The following is a 13,182-nucleotide window of genomic DNA, read 5'->3' on the forward strand; positions in this document are numbered from 1 at the left end:
TTTCTCAATACTTTGTTATATACCCTTTGTTGGCAATGACAGAGGTCAAACGTTTTCTGTAAGTTTTCACAAGGTTTTCACACACTGTTGCTGGTATTTTGGCCCATTCCTCCATGCAGATCTCCTCTAGAGCAGTGATGTTTTGGGGCTGTCGCTGGGCAACACAGACTTTCAACTTCCTCCAAAGATTTTCTATGGGGTTGAGATCTGGAGACTGGCTAGGCCACTCCAGGACCTTGAAATGCTTCTTACGAAGCCACTCCTTCGTTGCCCGGGCGGTGTGTTTGGGATCATTGTCATGCTGAAAGACACAGCCACGTTTCATCTTCAATGCCCTTGCTGATGGAAGGAGGTTTTCACTAAAAATCTCACGATACGTGGCCCCATTCATTCTTTCCTTTACACAGATCAGTCGTCCTGGTCCCTTTGCAGAAAAACAGCCCCAAAGCATGATGTTTCCACCCCCCATGCTTCACAGTAGGTATGGTGTTCTTTGGATGCAACTCAGCATTCTTTGTCCTCCAAACACGACGAGTTGAGTTTTGACCAAAAAGTTCTATTTTGGTTTCATCTGACCATATGACATTCTCCCAATCCTCTTCTGGATCATCCAAATGCACTCTAGCAAACTTCAGACGGGCCTGGACATGTACTGGCTTAAGCAGGGGGACACGTCTGGCACTGCAGGATTTGAGTCCCTGGCGGCGTAGTGTGTTACTGATGGTAGGCTTTGTTACTTTGGTCCCAGCTCTCTGCAGGTCATTCACTAGGTCCCCCCCGTGTGGTTCTGGGCTTTTTGCTCACCGTTCTTGTGATCATTTTGACCCCACGGGGGTGAGATCTTGCGTGGAGCCCCAGATCGAGGGGAGATTATCAGTGGTCTTGTATGTCTTCCATTTCCTAATAATTGCTCCCACAGTTGATTTCTTCAAACCAAGCTGCTTACCTGTTGCAGATTCAGTCTTCCCAGCCTGGTGCAGGTCTACAATTTTGTTTCTGGTGTCCTTTGACAGCTCTTTGGTCTTGGCCATAGTGGAGTTTGGAGTGTGACTGTTTGAGGTTGTGGACAGGTGTCTTTTATACTGATAACAAGTTCAAACAGGTGCCATTAATACAGGTAACAAGTGGAGGACAGAGGGGCCTCTTAAAGAAGAAGTTACAGGTCTGTGAGAGCCAGAAATCTTGCTTGTTTGTAGGTGACCAAATACTTATTTTCCACCATAATTTGCAAATAAATTCATTAAAAATCCTACAATGTGATTTTCTGTACCTATGATGAAAATTACAGGCCTCTCTCATCTTTTTAAGTGGGAGAACTTGCACAATTGGTGGCTGACTAAATACTTTTTTCCCCCACTGTAGATACTGTATTCTATACTATCTATGGCATCTTAGCCTATGCCACTCTGATAATGACATTGCTCATCCATATATTTATATATTCTTATTCCATTCCTTTACTTAGAGTTGTGTGTATTAGGTATTTGTTGTGGAACAGTTAGATATTATTTGCTAGATATTGCTGCATGTCGGAACTAGAAGCACAAGCATTTCTCTACACTCACAATAACATCTGCTAACCATGTGTCTGTGACCAATCAATTTGATTTGATTTAGATAGGCTAGCCAGCTGCAGCTATGCCCAAGCTATGCTAGTTCGCTGCTGTAAGGTATCCCCAAGCTATGTTAGCTAGCTGCTATCAGCTTGGCTAAACACAAGGTCCGCGCAGGTTTTAGCCTATACATAGAAATGAATTAGCTGACCATCTTGAGATGGCGAGTCAGTCAGGAGGGGAGAAGTCATCAACTTCAAAACATAATTCTCACCATAGCGAAGCTAGTTTAGCTTACCTCGCTGTCACTACTCACTACTGCCCTTGTTTGTTGTGATTGAATGGCAAAGACACACCTAAGAAACACCCACATCAAACCACACCCCCAGGACAACTCTCGTTTGGCTTCAGTCATGGCCACTAGCGCTTCTTAATTAGCAAGCTAAAAAACAAGGCCAAATCAGGATGTTCAGCCCCCCTTTTAGGGACCCATTTTGTACATTCTCCATCCTCTGAAACCCCCAGTAGATCATGCAAGCCCATCACGTCCTGTTGTCCGCCGACAACCGCCACCGTGATGAAAAAGCCCTCCTCTAATCATTCCTTTTGGCGGCAGTGGCCGCGGCACGGTACGGTAGTATGCTATCTATGCAGCTGATGTTATTAATAGCTAAAGAAGCGTTCTTGCGGAGATTAAGGAGTGGGTTTACTGATGGTATTGGTGAGATTGTAATACCATTAAAGTGATATTACGGAGAAGGCTCGATCTGATATGTGTTTAACTCCAGCAAGGTGGCATTGGATGGCGTGTAATTTGTCACAGATATTTTTACTGCCTGCGGGTCCTCTGTTCCTCCACCTCCAGAAATGTGCAGGGAATAAAAAAACACTGCTGATAAGAGAGAGAGAGAGAGAGAGAGAGAGAGAGAGAGAGAGAGAGAGAGAGAGAGAGAGAGAGAGAGAGAGAGAGAGAGAGAGAGAGAGACAGAGAGAGAGAGAGAGACAAACACCCCACCACCATAATGCTGTGAGGGACAAACATTCTACAGATCTTTTCAGATCCTCCTCCTCATGGACTATGAAGACCTGTGGAGGGCTAACTGGCTTCCCACTGGGCACAGACGTCAGTTCAACATCTAGTTTTGATTTACATTTGGTTGAGTTCAGGGGAGGCTGCTGAGGGGAGAATGGCTCATAATAATGGCGGAGCAAATGGAATGGCATCAAACACCTGGAAACCATGTGTTTGATGTATTTGACACCATTCCACTGATCCCGCTCCAGTCATTACCACAAGCCCGTTTTCCCCAATTAAGGTGCCACCAACCTCCCGTGGTTGAGTTGTAAAACTAACGTGAATGAAACATGAAATCAAAATTTTGGGGGGTTGAAAAGTTGGCCTTACGTTGATTAGTTTTTGCAAATCCAATCAGTTTTCCATGTTGATTCAATGTCATCATATTTAATCAATGTTTTTGCCCAGTGGGTTACCAGTGGGTTAGTTTTTGCCCAGTTGGTTACTAGTCTTTATTGGGACTATACTACTTATTGAAGAGAAATTCTATTGAAATTCCTTATAATCTTTTGACTAACTCTGCAATTTACTTGTTTACCCTCACTTGCTGCAGATGTAGCCCTAGGCTTAAATCAGGAGGAGCATGTCTAAATCCAAACCCAAACCCGTGGACCAAGTCTAGTAGGCCTAGGTATGTAAGCAATGGCCAACATTGGCTGGTATGGATCCGTGCATCTCCCCATTGTTGGTTGTGCTTTTCTCACAAAGAAAACTGCCGGTCAAAGAAAGGCGCATTCCTTCACCGAGGGAACATCATTCGACCCTGGTGCTTCAAGACACAATGGTGAGGAGAGAATAGACCATAATCTACACAACAGTACACTACTCCCCTCTAGTGGTAGGTAGTTGTAAACTTTATTTTAACATCCATGGGACAGTGCTGATAGGAGAACAAAGGACTAGCCGTGACCATCACTGAAGATGAACAAAAGACTGTGGAAAAACAGCAACTAGTTAACGATAGTTAAAATTCACCTCAAATAAATAATTCAGTTGGGAGATGTTCAGCTCGATCGTTCAGACTAAATCACTGAATTCATCTGGACAGCCTCTCATTCATTAATTTATTCATTCAACCAAGGGGGTAATTCAACCAAAGAATCACGTCAATTTGACATAGAACCTCAACACCAAATACAAGCAGCCTGGGTAGATGTATGGATATCATTCCCCACAGTGTGTGATGATCATACAATATACCCCTATGGCAGGGATCATCAACTAGATTCAGCCGCAGGGCGATATTTTCTTGAGCGGATGGTCGAGGGGCCGGAACATAATTACAAATCATTTGTAGACTGCAAATTGACCGCAAGAAGCCCAAACAGATATCATATTTGAATGAAACATAATCATTTCAAACCTTGCTTACATTTGTATATGACCACATCTCTCTATTATGCGTGGAAATACTTGGGAACAGATTTCCCAAATTAAAATCACTTGGGGCTTATTTCCTGGTGTTTTTACCATTTCTAAAAAAGCATTTGAAAAAAGCATTTTTTCTGTTGTTGCTCAGAACACTTGGGGGGCCAAATAAAAACACCAGTTGTGGAACCATACCCTATGGTGTACAGGTGACACTAGGTTAGCAGCTTGGAGTAGATATGGATCTGCACACTATGTACCAATCAAATCTATTTTATAAAGCCCTTTTTACATCAGCAAATGTCACAAAGTGCTTATACAGAAACCCAGCCTATACCCATTATTTGTTACATTAGAATAGCTTACTGTTAACACAGTAGACTTATACCATACCAATATTTCCACAGTATATGGTGATGATTATGCAATATAACCCTATGGAGTACCCTGCACAGTACATGTGACACTGTAGATGTGCAGCCTGGAGTAAATATATCTATATAACTTTGCACAGTTTGTAATGATAGATTCTTTGTTACATCAGAATCCCTTCCAGGTGACACTGTAGAGTATTACCTGTGTCTCACCTCTCTGTCTCTACTGTGTTAATACCTGCAGGGGTCAGGAAGGGACTATTACATTTACATTTTAGTCATTTAGCAGACGCTCTTATCCAGAGCGACTTACAGTTAGTGAGTGCATACATAATTTTTTTCATACTGGCCCCTTGTGGGAATCGAACCCACAACCCTGGCGTTGCAAACGCCATGCTCTACCAACTGAGCTACATCCCTGCCGGCCATTCCCTCCCCTACCCTGGACGACGCTGGGCCAATTGTGCACCTCCCCATGGGTCTCCCGGTCGTGGCCGGCTACGACAGAGCCTGGATTTGAACCAGGATCTCTAGTGGCACAGCTAGCACTGCGATGCAGTGCCTTAGACCACTGCGCCACTCGGGAGACTATCACCTGAGACACACACAGCCATGTCCCCTCAACCTGTTCACCTGTAACCTATCAGTTGGCTGAGAGTCACCAGTACCTGTACATCTCCTGGCTCTCCTGTGGTCCTCTGTAGCTCAGCTGGTAGAGCACGGCGCTTGTAACGCCAAGGTGGGGGGTTCAATCCCCGGGACCACCTATACACAAAAATGTATGCACGCATGACTGTAAGTCGATTTGGATAAAAGCGTCTGCTAAATGGCATATTATTATTACACCCAGTCCCAGGCCACCCTGTGAGCAGCAGAGTGAAAACACCACTACTCAACCTGTACTGGTATACCTGATCACAGCCACCATCACTCACTCAGCCCTCAGAGACGCCATCCTTACACACAGCTACCTGAACACCTGGCTGTACCTCAACACACCTGGATCATTTGTTTATTCCTAGAGGCTCCTACTCTCTCGTGCCTAAAGGACACCACAATGGTAGCGCTCACAGGCACTACAACACACGTGGGTTTCATGTGTTTAGATCACTGTAGAAAAACACAATGCTTTGATATTGTTGTTGCTTTGCTGTGTGCATTCTTTTGTGTCTGACTACTTTGATCTCTCATGGTTTGTGTTCAACAAGCTTTTAACATGAGGATGCATTTTTAGCGCAATAATTTCACAGCGAGTAATTTTAAATAGGGGGGGAGGGACCAGAATGTAATAACATATGCATTTGAGAAGATCATTGTGTGTGTTTGTGTGCATGCGTGTGAGGTAGAGAGGGGTAGGGCTATACAAGCAGCTGCATTATTTATCTTATTTTTTATTATTGCTTAAATTGGGATGCTTCACATGTCAAATGTATGATGGTCTTGTTCAACTTGCTTATATTTGTAAGTATGTTTCCCTTTTGATTGCATACAGAGGCGTCATACCTATAGGGGGCACAAGGGCACGTGACCCGTAAGATGTTTTTACATATAAATATAAACATGCAACAATTATGGCTTATGGTAGAGAATTGAACATTCAGGGGGCACACTGACTGGACCAGGCAAAGAGTAACCCCCAACCCCCCAACCCATTCCTGGAGAGCTACCTTCCAGTAGGTTTTCACTCCAACCATAATCCACCACACCTGATTCTAATAATTAGCTGGTTGATAAACTGAACCAGTTTAGTTACAACTGGGGTTGGAGAGAAAACCTACAGGACGGAAGTGGTCCAAGAACAGAGTTGGAGACCCCTGCTCTAGAGCATCTAGACAGTATCTTCAGTGGAGGAGAGAGAGTGTCGAATGACACACACAGCATTTGATTTGATTTTAGCTGCCGGTGATGGGCAGGACTAGCAGGATGTATGTTTGTAAACTAATTTGATCAAGCTATGTAGCCTATTGATTCCTTTCTTGATGAATACATTTAAAAACATGCTTTTTTGTTTCTCTGTAATACTAGCCACCTGGTAATTGTATTAAGTTGGTTTTAGCTAGCCAGCTAGATAGGTTCCCAATCTCCTGACCTCATAACTACCAACCAAGCAATTTCAGGTTATCAATCAAGTTAGAGTAGCTTGTCTAACTATCTTAGCTTGCACACCTGCTGACAAGGTTGCGACACTTTAGAAAATACTATTGTTTTAATTCTTGCGTTATGGTACTATACACTGAGTGTACAAACGTTAGTAACACCTTCCTAATATTGACTTGCACCCTCTTTTGCCTTCAGAACAGCCACAATTTGTCGGGGCATGGACTACAAGGTGTCGAAAGTGTTCCACAGGGATGCTGGCACATGTTGACTCCAATGCTTCCCACGGTTGTGTCAAGTTGGCTGGTTGTCCTTTAGGTGGTGAACCATTCTTGATACATACGGGAAACTGTTGAGCGTGAAAAACCCAGCAGCGGTGCAGTTCTTGACAAACCGGTGCACCTGGCACCTACTACCATACCCCGTTCAAAGGCACTTAAATATTTTGTCTTTCCCATTCACTCTCTGAATGAACACATACACAATCCATGTCTCAATTGTCTCAAGGCTTAAACATCCTCCTTTAACCTGTCTCCTCCCCTTCATCTACACTGATTGAAGTGGATTTAATAAGGGATCATAGCTTTCACCTAGATTCACCTGGTCAGTCTGTCTTGGAAATAGCAGGTGTTCCTAATATTTTGTACACTCAGTGTATACCTGTGTGGCAGTTGTATTAAACTCCTATGGTATAGGCTGTAGATTGCAGGAAAAAAACTGTTTCAGGTGTTTGAAAAATACAAAATTCTCAGACTCCCCTGCCTCCTCACGTCCTTCATGGCCCCTCTAAAATAATGGGTGCATGAAGCCCCTGATTGCATACATGCATAGGGGGGTGGAGGGTGGTGGGGGGGGGTGCTATCTGAGAATAATTGCATTTGTTAATTTATTGCGTGAAATCTTTATGAGGGAATGTGAAGTGAAGGAAACAGCTTTTAATGTATCGCTGTCCCCCTCCACCCTCCCTCAACCCCATTAACACAAACAACACACAACGACGATGTTACAAAAATACCACAAATCACTGAGCGGAAGCTTAAATGATACTCTTAGTGCGCCCTCTCTCTCACAGATACAGCAGTTCTTAGGTAATTCATTTTAAACTCTCATTTTGCTACTGACGTTTTCTGCCTAGCGTTTATAACTAATGACGTTTGTGAAATGGAGGGAGATTTTGGCGTTGGTAAGCTGAATTTGCTTTACAACGCCACCTGAAGTGAAAGTCATCTTCTACTGGGTTTCCATTTGTGCTTGAGCCAAGTTATTTAATAAACCTTCCAATACGCTACACAATGTCATTATAAAGCCATGGTGTCATTGTAAAGTGTTATACATGCTTACAATGCCTTCAGAAAGTATTCATACCCCTTGACTTATTCCATATTTTGTTGTGTTATAGCCTGAATTCAAAATGTGTTCTCACCCATCTACACCCCATATGACAAAGTGAAAACATGTTTTTAGACATATTTGCAAATGTATTGAAAATGAAATACAGAAATATCGAATTAACATATGTATTCACACCCCTGGTCTTTGTGGTTGAATCTGTGCTTAAAATTCACTACTCGATTGAGGGGCCTGTGAATATGGCATTCTATTGCATTCAATGCAGCTTCACTTATACCTTTTAAATGTGTGATTTTGTTACTTGTGTGTTAATTGGGCCCAAAACTGTTTCACTATTCACACCATTCCATATATGTATACATTTACCATCAACTTCATCCTCAACAGTCAGTAGTTTGTCTTGTCAATTTGCGTGTGTTCAGGTGTTGCCCACAACTAGTAATTGGCCACACCTGATCTTAACTGGTTTGTGTCTTGAAAGGTGGTGTATTTGAACAGTGGGAAAGAAATCCTTGGAAAAGGTAGACATGCTATATGCTCTGCATGAAAGGTTTTTGTTGTTTTAATAACCTTTTAGCATGGTCTGTATTTTATAGTTTAATAAAAAAAAATAAAAAAATAAGTATCAGTCCAGTTATTATTTTTTTACCTCTTGATGTGCATGGGGTATGGCCAGCTCCGTCACAGGACCTTACAGATAATTGGAGATGGAGTAGTCACATAACAATCATGTTAACCACTATTATTGAACACAGAATGAGTCCATGCGACTTATGTGATTTGTTAAGTACATTTTTACTCCTGAACTTATTTGTGCTTGCTATAACAAAGGGTTGAATACTTATTGACTCAAGACATTTCAGCTTTTTTTATTTCGAAAATGTTCTACAAACAAAATTCCACTTTGACATTATGGGGTATTGTGTGCAGGTCAGTGACACAGAATCTCAATTTAATCCATTTTAAATTCAGGCTGTAACACAACAAAATGTGGAAAAAGTAAAGGTCATACCCCTTGACTTATTACATACAGTGGGGAAAAAAAGTATTTAGTCAGCCACCAATTGTGCAAGTTCTCCCCCTTAAAAAGATGAGAGAGGCCTGTAATTTTCATCATAGGTACACGTCAACTATGACAGACAAAATTAGAAAAAAAAATCCAGAAAATCACATTGTAGGATTTTTAATGAATTTATTTGCAAATTATGGTGGAAAATAAGTATTTGGTCAATTTGAGTCCCTGGCGGCGTAGTGTGTTACTGATGGTAGGCTTTGTTACTTTGGTCCCAGCTCTCTGCAGGTCATTCACTAGTTCCCCCCGTGTGGTTCTGGGATTTTTGCTCACCGTTCTTGTGATCATTTTGATCCCACGGGGTGAGATCTTGCGTGGAGCCCCAGATCGAGGGAGATTATCAGTGGTCTTGTATGTCTTCCATTTCCTAATAATTGCTCCCTCAGTTGATTTCTTCAAACCAAGCTGCTTACCTATTGCAGATTCAGTCTTCCCAGCCTGGTGCAGGTCTACAATTTTGTTTCTGGTGTCCTTTGACAGCTCTTTGGTCTTGGCCATAGTGGAGTTTGGAGTGTGACTGTTTGAGGTTGTGGACAGGTGTCTTTTATACTGATAACAAGTTCAAACAGGTGCCATTAATACAGGTAACGAGTGGAGGACAGAGGAGCCTCTTAAAGAAGAAGTTACAGGTCTGTGAGAGCCAGAAATCTTGCTTGTTTGTAGGTGACCAAATACTTATTTTCCACCATAATTTGCAAATAAATTCATTAAAAATCCTACAATGTGATTTTCTGGATTTTATTTTCTCATTTTGTCTGTCATAGTTGACGTGTACCTATGATGAAAATTACAGGCCTCTCTCAGCTTTTTAAGTGGGAGAACTTGCACAATTGGTGGCTGACTAAATACTTTTTTTCCCCACTGTATATTGTTGTGTTACAGCCTGAATTCAGAATGGATTAAATATACTTTTTCTCACCCATCTACACACAATAACCCCATAATTACAAAGTGAAAACATGTTTTTAGAATGTGTCCACATACTTTTGGTCATGTAGTGTATCGTACCCCTGCAGATCGACTCAGTACTGGTACACCGTGTATATAACCAAGTTATTATTAATCATTGTGTATTTATTCCTCGTTATTATTTCCTCTGCATTGTTGGGAATCTCCAAAAGTAAACATTTCACTGTTTGTCTACACCTGTTGTTTACGAAGCACACAAACAGGACCAAGCCTGACCTGCTGAGGAGTGACGGACTCCATCCTAGCTGGAGGGGTGCTCTCCTCTTATCTACCAACATAGATAGGGCTCTAACTCCTCTAGCCCCACAGTGAAATAGGGTGCAGGCCAGGCAGCAGGCTGTTAGCCAACCTGCCAGCTTAGTGGAGTCTGCCAATAGCATAGTCAGTGTAGTCAGCTCAGCCATACCCATTGAGACTGTGTCTGTGCCTCGACCTAGGTTGGGCAAAACTAAACATGGCGGTGTTCACCCTAGCAATCTTATTAGGATAAAGACCTCCTCCATTCCTGCCATTATTGAAAGAGATCGTGATACCTCACATCTCAAAATAGGGTTACTTAATGTTAGATCCCTCACTTCAAAGGCAGTCATAGTCAATGAACTAATCACTGATCATAATCTTGATGTGATTGGCCTGACTGAAACATGGCTTAAGCCTGATGAATTTGCTGTGTTAAATGAGGCCTCACCTCCTGGTTACACTAGTGACCATATTCCCGTGCATCCCGCAAGGGCGGAGGTGTTGCTAACATTTACGATAGCAAATTTCAATTTACAAAAAAAAAATGGCGTTTTCATCTTTTGAGCTTCTAGTCATGAAATCTGTGCAGCCTACTCAATCACTTTTTATAGCTACTGTTTACAGGCCTCCTGGGCCATATACAGCGTTCCTCTCTGAGTTTCCTGAATTCCTATCAGACCTTGTAGTCATAGCAGATCATATTCTAATTTTTGGTGATTTTAATATTCACATGGAGAAGTCCACAGACCCACTCCAAAAGTCTTTCGGAGCCATCATCGACTCAGTGGGTTTTGTCCAACATGTCTCTGGACCTACTCACTGCCACAGTCATACTCTGGACCTAGTTTTGTCCCATGGAATAAATGTTGTAGATCTTAATGTTTTTCCACAAAATCCTGGACTATCGGACCACCATTTTATTACGTTTGCAATCGCAACAAATAATCTGCTCAGACCCCAACCAAGGAGCATCAAAAGTCGTGCTATAAATTCTCAGACAACACAAAAATTCCTTGATGCCCTTCCAGACTCCTTCTGCCTACCCAAGGACGTCAGAGGACAAAAATCAGTTAACCACTTAACTGAGGAACTCAATTTAACCTTGCGCAATACCCTAGATGCAGTTGCACCCCTAAAAACGAAAAACATTTGTCATAAGAAACTAGCTCCCTGGTATACAGAAAATACCCGAGCTTTGAAGCAAGCTTCCAGGAAATTGGAACAGAAATGGCGCCACACCAAACTGGAAGTCTTCCGACTAGCTTGGAAAGACAGTACCGTGCAGTACCGAAGAGCCCTCACTGCTGCTCGATCATCCTACTTTTCCAACTTAATCGAGGGAAAATAAGAATAATCCAAAATTTCTTTTTGATACTGTTGCAAAGCTAACTAAAAAGCAGCATTCCCCAAGAGAGGATGGCTTTCACTTCAGCAGTAATAAATTCATGAACTTCTTTGAGGAAAAGATCATGACCATTAGAAAGCAAATTACGGACTCCTCTCTGAATCTGCGTATTCCTCCAGGGCTTAGCTGTCCTGGATCTGCACAGCTCTGCGAGGGCCTGGGATCGGGAGAGACACTTAAGTGTTTTAGTACTATATCTCTTGACACAATGATGAAAATAATCATGGCCTCTAAACCTTCAAGCTGCATACTGGATCCTATTCCTACTAAACTGCTGAAGGAGCTGCTTCCTGTGCTTGGCCCTCCTATGTTGAACATAATAAACAGCTCTCTATCCACCGGATGTGTACCAAACTCACTAAAAGTGGCAGTGATAAAGCCTCTCTTGAAAAAGCCAAACCTTGACCCGGAAAATATAAAAAACTATCGGCCTATATCGAATCTTCCATTCCTCTCAAAAATTTTAGAAAAAGCTGTTGCGCAGCAACTCACTGCCTTTCTGAAGACAAACAATGTATACGAAATGCTTCAGTCTGGTTTTAGACCCCATCATAGCACTGAGACTGCACTTGTGAAGGTGGTAAATGACCTTTTAATGGCGTCAGACCGAGGCTCTGCATCTGTCCTCGTGCTACTAGACCTTAGTGCTGCCTTTGACACCATCGATCACCACATTCTTTTGGAGAGACTGGAAACCCAAATTGGTCTACACGGACAAGTTCTGGCCTGGTTTAGATCTTACCTGTCGGAAAGATATCAGTTTGTCTCTGTGAATGGTCTGTCCTCCGACAAATCAACTGTACATTTCGGTGTTCCTCAAGGTTCCGTTTTAGGACCACTATTGTTTTCACTATATATTTTACCTCTTGGGGATGTTATTCGAAAACATAATGTTAACTTTCACTGCTATGCGGATGACACACAGCTGTACATTTCAATGAAACATGGTGAAGCCCCAAAATTGCCCTCGCTAGAAGCCTGTGTTTCAGACATAAGGAAGTGGATGGCTGAAAACTTTTTACTTTTAAACTCGGACAAAACAGAGATGCTTGTTCTAGGTCCCAAGAAACAAAGAGATCTTCTGTTAAATCTGACAATTCATCTTGATGGTTGTAAAGTCGTCTCAAATAAAACTGTGAAGGACCTCGGCGTTACTCTTGACCCTGATCTCTCTTTTGGCGAACATATCAAGACTGTTTCAAGGACAGCTTTTTTCCATCTACGTAACATTGCAAAAATCAGAAATTTTCTGTCCAAAAATGATGCAGAAAAATTAATCCATGCATTTGTTACTTCTAGGTTAGACTACTGCAATGCTCTATTTTCCGGCTACCCGGATAAAGCACTAAATAAACTTCAGTTAGTGCTAAATACGGCTGCTAGAATCCTGACTAGAACCAAGAAATTTGATCATATTACTCCAGTGCTAGCTTCCCTACACTGGCTTCCTGTTAAGGCAAGGGCTGATTTCAAGGTTTTACTGTTAACCTATAAAGCGTTACATGGGCTTGCTCCTACCTATCTTTCCGAGTTGGTCCTGCCGTACATACCAAAACGTACGCTACGGTCACAAGACGCAGGCCTCCTAATTGTCCCTAGAATTTCTAAGCAAACAGCGGGAGGCAGGGCTTTCTCCTATAGATCTCCATTTTTATGGAACAGTCTGCCTACCCATGTGA

The sequence above is a fragment of the Coregonus clupeaformis genome, chromosome 26 (assembly GCF_020615455.1).
Source record: "Coregonus clupeaformis isolate EN_2021a chromosome 26, ASM2061545v1, whole genome shotgun sequence".
NCBI lineage: Eukaryota > Metazoa > Chordata > Actinopteri > Salmoniformes > Salmonidae > Coregonus > Coregonus clupeaformis.